Source organism: Phyllostomus hastatus, unplaced genomic scaffold, assembly GCF_019186645.2.
Source record: "Phyllostomus hastatus isolate PE091 unplaced genomic scaffold, TTU_PhHast_1.1 phas_contig_58, whole genome shotgun sequence".
NCBI classification, from domain to species: domain Eukaryota; kingdom Metazoa; phylum Chordata; class Mammalia; order Chiroptera; family Phyllostomidae; genus Phyllostomus; species Phyllostomus hastatus.
The window spans coordinates 6,950,459-6,959,118 of record NW_025333916.1 but is presented as its reverse complement, the minus strand read 5'-3'; positions in this window follow the sequence as shown (position 1 = coordinate 6,959,118).

Here is an 8,660-nt window from a genome sequence, read left to right as displayed (position 1 = left end):
AAAATAAGATTTGTGCAGTGTATGGAGAAGGTGTGGTGACTGATCAAACATGTCAAAAATGGTTTGTGAAGTTTCATACTGGAGATTTCTTGCTGGACAATGCTTCCTGGTCAGGAAGACCAATTGAAGTTGGTAGTGATCAAATCAAGACATTAATTGAGAACAATCAACATTATACCATGAGGGTGATAGCTGACTTACTCAAAATATCCAAATCAATAAAGTTATTGGTGAAAATTAAAAATGTGTCTTTTATTTTACAGAAAATATCCATATGGACTTTTTGGTCAGCCCAGTATTAAAGAGGTTGTTTTCATGACTGATTGACTCTTCCAGAAATTTAGTATAGCTAAGCAAAAAAAGAAGACGTAGGCAGGGGGGAAAGAAGAAGAAGAAAATAAATTTAGACCATAACAAGAGAAAAGTTCTCTAAACTACATCTTACTAAAGAGTACCAATTCCTAATAGAGAAAAATTAAAAGTTAATCTCAAAAATTCAGAACATAATATACATAAATTTTTGTATAGAATATATTTTATTCAATTAAGTTGTTCAACTCTCTTTATAAATGTGTGATTTCATGGCCCTTTCAAATATTGTTACTGATAGATGTTTGCATTAGGTTGATACAAAGGATTATTGAAATCAAGGTTCTGATGCTCAAAGGGACAAGAGAAAGGAATGGAAACCCTAAAGAATTGATCACCCAGCTCTTTTTCCTTACTATATGAGTTCCATGTTACACAAGCAGCGCTGGTTCTACGTATTTGTTTCCAATGAACGGCTGTAAAGGAAAATCATAACAAGCTACCTCTCCAGCCCCTATTCCTACTCTCATGTCCTATGGGAATTGGCAGGAAAGGCATAACAGAAAACGTTGTTTGGACATACTATCTTCCACTACTACAATAAACTATGCACATTTATTCAACTTCTTATTTAACATGGAGACTAACATATTGCCTTTTCCCTAGTGATCCCAAGTATTTCTAAAGTAAATAAATCAAATCATTTTATAATGCCAACTGCATATTAGTAGTGATTTCATAAAAAGCATTTGCCTCCTATTTATTACTCTTGCTACTGACACACCAAAAACATGACCATGCAATTGACCATTGATTGGAATTTAACTCTAGATGGCTGGCTACAAAGTCCTGAAAGGGACATGTTGAAAATTTCTTACTAAACCAGGAAAGAAATACAATGTATATTACAGTGTGTACAGCTTGTTGCCCTTGTGAATGATACTATGTTGTCCCAGTCACTGTCATGCCTGGTCACCCTCAAGGAGCATACAGTCTAAAATGGAATAATTATTAGACCCATTTATTATGGGTCTAATACAGGGTAAGTTGAGGGAAGCACCAAGTAGCTCAGCCACGGAGGTCAGGGGAGGCTTGGTGGTGTGGCAGCCAGGCCTTGTTGGCTCAAAAATTGGCCCCCACATTCTCCTTGGAAGGCAAGGAGAAACCTGAAGACAGACCACTCCAAATTGGTAGGTGACAGGTTGAATAAGCAAGGGAACTTACTTGTAAGTCTTGTCTTAGACTCTGCCAAGATGAGTAGATCTCTGTACCCACCTGCCAGAATCTTAAAAGTTTATACAGAGGCTTTAACAGGGTTCAGTTGCTATTTAGTCACCCACCTTGCTCTCTCCACACTGCATCCTTGAAGACGACTCCAGTGTGGAGAACACACATGAATGTACGGTGCCCGCAGCATACATTCCAAGCACAGGGAAGTGGTGGAGCGTCCGCCTGCCCAGGTGGACTGTACAGTTAACCAGCTGCCAGGTGCTCTCCATGACCTCCTCCCTGCGCCCTGAGAATGAACGGGCTTTCTTCACAGGTAAAAGCAGCCAATGTCAGAACTTGAAAAGCTGAGGGCACTCCAGGTGGAGTCAATCGCTTCAGCAAGGTCACAGGGGCTGGAATTCTGAGTCTCTGGCTAAAGAAAAATCCAGGTTTCCTTCTGACCCTGTGTTTACTGACCACAATATTGAAGAAAAAAAAAAGAGAGAGACCTTAGTTTCCGTTTAGCTCAGTTACTTGTACATAGACCCAGGTGATTAGCAGTTGCAGATATGGAGAAAATTAGTGAAAATTAGTGAAAGCTATAAGCCAGTGCAGGACTAGAAGCCTAGGACGTGGAACTTTGTTTCAGCCGTGTCGGTCACTAACCATGAGCCATTGGGGCACAGCATCTCCAAGCCTCAGTTTCCTAAATTCTAAAACCAGGCCAGAGGACCCTCTAAGGTTCCTCCCAGCGTTAGATATGCATAACAGACTGACTGATTGCCTGGGTTCTTGCCTCTCCTTGTGTATTATTCATTAGCATCTCCATGGGACCAATAAAAGGAAGTGAGATTACACTGGCCAATTTTGCTGCTCATCAGCTCTGGGAAAACGTTTGATGAACCAGGAAGCGGAGGGCTATCTGTTGACTTCAATTATTGGCACAGTCCCTGTCCAGCATTACACCACAGATAATCAAGATTTTACTTTATTTTTACCATTGCATTGTTGGAGTTTCTTTTTCTGTATCTATGAAATTATTTTCATAATCCCTTTGAACAGCTCTTTATAGGTCCACAGGGTCCTAGAGGCCATTGTAAATATCTGAATATTAAACACTAGGTACTGAACAACACACTAGAATTATCTGTTTCAAACTTGTGTTCAGCTCACACGAATTAGATGTTATTTCCCATCCGAGCTACTGAAATGCAGCTATTAAAGTGGACAGACAACACTATTTATAACAACAGGGTCACAGATAACGACCATAGTCTCTTCATGTTCAATAATCATACTAATAAGCAATATTCACGTTACCGTCATGCGCCAGTCACTGTTGTAAATGTTTTATATGCCAAGGGTTTATTTAACTGTCCCTCACGTGCTGGAAATATTAGATAGGAAGAGGGTCTCAAGTGCTGGACAGTGCTAAATGTTATTTCTTGCTAAATGTTAAAATGTAGCACAGTATGCAAAATGTGTAATTGACCAAATAGCATGTATAAGCAATGGCTAAGCCTCCCTTTGGGGAGGCAGAGCTTTGGATATGAATCCCCCATCTCCTTTATTTGCTGTAAGAAAATAAAACTACCCTGCAACACCACCTCTCATTTTCTAATAGTGCACCCCGAATGGCAAACCCCTTGAGTCTGGTAACGGAAAGGAAGCTCCATGAGGGCAAGGATTTCTGTTTTGTTCACTGCTGTTTCCCCCAGGATCTAAGGACAGTGCTTTGCACTGTTTGGGTGCTCAGATTTTGGTGGTTTGTCTCCAGAATCCCCACCATTCACTGCCAATACCATGAGAAACCAGTGCTGTATCCTCTGTGAGAAGCGGTGCTTTGAGGGAGGCTCTAAAATCTGCCCCCATCATTCACCACCAGGATGACATTGACAAGTAATTTAATTACTAGATGACTGCATTTCCTTCTCTATAAAATGAGCGCAATAATAGCACCACCTCATAAAGTGGTAAGAATTAATCTATTCCTGCATAACAAAACAGCAAAAACAATGACTTCGACCATTTATTTGTGCTCACAAATCTGCAATTGGGGCAGGGCTCAAAAAGGAAAGGTCATTTCTGCTCCACATAGCATCAGGAGGGCAGCCTGGATGAGGGTAAGGGCAAGAGGGTCCACTTGCAACACAGGTGGCAATCACAAGGCCCTGCAAACCAAATCCGGCCCTCCACCTTGTTGGAAACGCCAACAATCCAGTGGCAGTGCCGAGCTCCTTGCCCCTAGTTGAGGAGTAGTTACATTTATACAGTCCTAAAATTACATCCGGCCCTTTGAAGGCAACCTCAGGGCTGATGTGGCCCCCAGTGAAAATGAGTTTGACACCCCTGGCCTACAACATGGCTTCCTCACCTTGCTGGTGAGTTGGTGCAGACCGCTGGCCCAGAGGGGCCTCTGTTGTTCCCCAGGTAGCCTGAACATCCTCACAGCACACCAGCTGGGTTCTAACAGGGAGCAGCCCCGGAAAGGGAGCCTGGCAGAGACTTTATCCCTTCTTTTAACTTAGCTCTGGAACTCCCATAGCATCACTTTTTGCCATACTCTATTCATCCAGAGTCACAAAAGCCCACCCAGCTTTATGAGAAAGAGACTCAGACTGTGCCTCTTGATGAAAATGGGGTGATGTCCTGAATGAGCATGCAGAAGGGAAAGGCTGTTGTCATTTTGGGAATATACAGTTTGCCATAACCCGTGCCCCTAAATATGGTGTTCCTCAAAGGAAAATTGTCCTTAACTAAAGAATGATGGGAATGTCCAGCTCCTCTGTGACTGGGTAATACGGCCCCATCTGATGACATCAGCTGCAATAGTGTGTGAAGGGTGATGATGGCATTTTCCCATGCACTTTGGTAGGTAGGTAGGGAATTCCCAGGCACTGGGCCATGGAAGCTAGAAGGAAACCAGTGCATGTATCAAACTGAAAAGGTAGAGACATGACCACAGAATGGATACTGATCTGCAATGAGGAAAGAAAACGAATATGTATTTATTGAACTCCTGCTATAATGGGTACTTTAAGGAGATTACAACATCTTGCCTTTTTACTGACGAAAAGGCTTGCAGCATTATAAAGCTTAAAAAGTTCAAAATGCACCATCTCTTACTTAATCCTAACAGGAATCCCATGGGTATCATTATCCTAAGAGTACCCAATAAGACTATTCAAAAAACTGGCTCTCCTTGAGGGAGTGTGATGGCTTCAACTTTGAATGAGGCGAAAACTTCCTCAGACAAAGTGTTTCTAGCCCAGCATGCAGAGTGCTGTGATTGGGCTGCCTCAGTCACATGGTGCCCACACAGCAGGGATGGTGCCAGAGGAAGCAAAGTGCAGATTGGCACACACAAAAAAATAGCAGCACAGGGTTTGGACATTTCTGCTATTTAAGCTTTTGCAGGCAGTTTGTAGAGAGGCTAAATCAAATAGGCTCCCAACAGCCTATGCTTTAGTTTTCTTCACCCCAAGTAAAGTTCATTTGTTTCTAACTTTTGTTTTCTTCTCTAAACCAATTCCTTATCTGTAACAAAGTATCTCTTCTCATCCAATTCTTTGAAATCCTGAAGCATCAGAAGGATGTTTTTATAAAATGGTTCCATTTACGAATAATTCCATAGCAAAATCCCTGAGGATCATGATGCAGCAAACTTTAGTATAATATTCTCTTGGATCTAATAATTCAGCCATTGTAGCTCATATTATGGGATCCTTGGTTTAATGAGAGTTTTGCTGCAAGGCATCCAAAATCTATCCAGTGTACTTAAGAAAATCAGGTAAAACAGGTGTTTCCTCAATTAACAATTTTGAGTTTTGTTACATGAAATGTAAGTGAATCAAAATAAAAGATAGCATTCCTAAACAAAACATACCATGTTTTGTTAGGAAATGTACTCTACATTTCCTTTTTCCCAAAAACCTTGAATGTATCATTTCATGTATACATTTTTAAAGTAATTAACTTAATGCATGTTTTGCTGAGAAAAATACCCCCCCAAAAGTCATTATTTACAGCAACCTCAAATTAACCAGCATGTGTTTAATCAAAACAATCTGTCAGGCAATGAAATGCAGTTTTTAACTTTTAAAGAATTAACATAAGTAATATGATTAATTGAAATTTCTAATTTTGGAGAAAAATCTTGCTTCAATATTTAAAAATAAGCGACGTCCATGTTTACAAACATTTTTAATCATGTTGTTTCTTAATACATTTGGCGGTTTCTTTTAACTTTGGCAGAATCAGAACTTCTCCCACGTCACACAAAGTTGGAATCCTGTGGACACATCCTGCTTCTGACTCACTGCCAATCGCTCTGAGAAGACGAGCGCTCTGAGAAAGCGGGCATCTCCTCCAAAACAGTCCCCAAGATAATTCTCACAATGGAATACTATGAAATTGGATTCCATGCCCAACTCCTTAATTAATTTAAGCAAATCATAGGAGATCCAGTCTTTACTTTTTCCCCCTAAATATTACCACTGTGAAAGAAAACCTGAAATTATTTGGAGCCTTAAATTGTTTATCTGAAAACATTTCAAAATGTCCTCAGACAAGGTCTAAGGAAGAAGGCAAAAGACTTCATGGCAGGCGCAGGAGGAAGGCTGCGAGTATGCTACCACCCGGGCCTGGCTCGCTCCCGTTTCTGTGCCCCGCCCTCATGGCTCACTCCATCACTTCAGGACCCCAGATTGGAAAACCAAATCAAAACATCTCCATTTTTGTCCTCTACACAAATCTATTAGTTTAAACAGAGTTTTGTTTATGGTTAGGGTGATTATATAATTTATCTCCCAAGCCAGGACACTTTTAAGAATAAAAGGGGATATTATTTATAACTCAGCTTGCTCAACAGACATAAACTGGGACTGTTCCAGGCACCTTGGGACATAGGCTTACCTTACCTACAGACAACGGTAACTTTGTCTAAGAAAAATTAATTTCAAAGCAGTTATTCATTGAAACTATCATAGTATCCTGTACTGGACTGACTTTTTTCCTTTTATTTAAATTTCTAAACTCTTGTTGGCATAAGGTCTCAACCCTTGGACTTGCCTTCTTCAGCTTCTTCACTAATACTGTAGACTCCCCAATTTTGTATATCCTTATCAAAGTCCCAGAACACAGATGACAGATAAATGGACACAAACTCTGGACAGACAACAGTCACAAACAATTTCTAAGGGGGCATTGAAATATCTGCTCCTAAAAACTTAGGGATTTAAATGAGTCTGTCTAGAATGGGGTACTTGGAATTTAAGTGACATTCCCTGAGCTAAATTTTCTCCCCCAACATTCAAAGTTCTACTTCCTCTACCTTAGGCTGTGTGGACCCAGAGTTCCCTCATCAGCGAGGCTTATAGTTGGCTATACACTTACCCCAGAGTTCTCTGATGACTGGGTTGTTGTTGTTAAATTACATGAACCGCTCCAAAGGAATCAGATCTTGGGATAGCTCCAAAGGCAGGTTATTTTCCTTTCATTCCCAATTGAGTCAGAAAAATTTATTCATTTACTAGTCAGAAAATAAACTTGATGCATGTTCCTCAGGAGATCCATGTGCTGTACCTTTTTATGGCAAAATGCCACATGTTCATCAGAAAAGAATACTTTGTCACGTGGCCCCCAGCCACAGCTGCTTGGGCCACAATTCACTCAGAGCTTGTAAGGTAGGCAAGGCTGAGTGCAGAAACCACTGGAGGAAACAGGCCCAGAGGGAAGTTGTGTTGTGTTCCAGGTCAGGCCTTTCCTTCTGGCCTCACTGAGGCAGTACCACCCTGTAAGCTAGGAGGCGCCCCGCCACTGAGACTTGCTTTCCACCACCAGAGCTGGGGAAACAGTAGGTGTAGACCCATCTTTCATGACATTTCTCCTGCCTTTATACCTCAAAAACGCAATCTGTTTCCTCTGCTACTCCTACTGTCAGTTATTTCTACCTTCCCCAAATCAATGTCTCAGAATGATTTTTACTGTCCTTTCGATTAAAGCTGGGTGAGGAAACTGGCTGTTCTTTGCTCAGCCATGACCGTTCCCACTGAAGAAATCCAACCATTTCTTGGAAGACAAGCCTTTGTTGTCAAAAATAAGAAAGATACAACACAAACACCTCACTATCTGCTTTAGCAGACTGGAACATTTTGCCTCAGAGTAAATTGTTATCAAAATCAAGCATGAACTTTTTTTTAAAGTTTCAAAGTAGTTCCAAATAGATGTCTCCAACAACATACATTTATGCCTTGAATCATTGATGGTCTAGGAATTAGTTAAATGATAACTAAGAGGAAAACTTGGCAATTAAAGTTTTAGGGGAATTAAGATTTCATTCCTCTCACTGGAAAAAAAATCACCATTATTTGAAGCTTACCAAAAACAAGATTTTTATGGGCATATTTTAGCCTATCACACTGTAATATAGCCTTTTATGGGGACCATTTATATTAATAAGGCAGTAAAGGAGGACACTTCAGCTAAAAACTATGAAGTGGCAGAAGCCTTAGGAGCCAATGACAAGACGAAAAGGAACCAGCGTCTCCTGACTCTGCCAGCTGCACTGCATTCATCCTGCCTCTAAATTCCATTAGCTTGTCCCTCGGTCGGTGTGGGAACACCCTGACCAGTCTCGGGGGAAAAAAAAGGACTTGATGGCCCATCATGCAAAAAGCTATTAACATATCCACAGTTGGCCCTGAGATATGCTTTCAAGAATTCAGAAGATTTGCCAGCCCCCCATTTGAATTTTTCTTCAAAAAGTACGCTTTTATTAGCACCCTCCTCCCTACTGTGGATAAAAATGGTCTCAATATTCTCATGGGAAAAAGAAAAAGAGCATTCTCAAGAGCCTCTGTAGATAGAGAAATTGAGTTCCTGGCCAAGAATAAAAATGGGCAAGTCTGAAATGTTTAGCACTTCTGATTAAACCTTCAGTGGTATATTTCTCTTAGACAAAGCATTTGCCATAAGTAGCTTGTCTGCCTGAGTATGATTTATGTGGCTGAACTGAAATTGGCTGAATAATTTATGCTATTTATTGTTCAGGAAAGTTTCTTTTTTGATAAATAAATAAATAATGCTGTGTTAAGAGAAGGGGAACATAGTGGCAACTGTCAGTAGTGTGAGGAAGGAAGAAG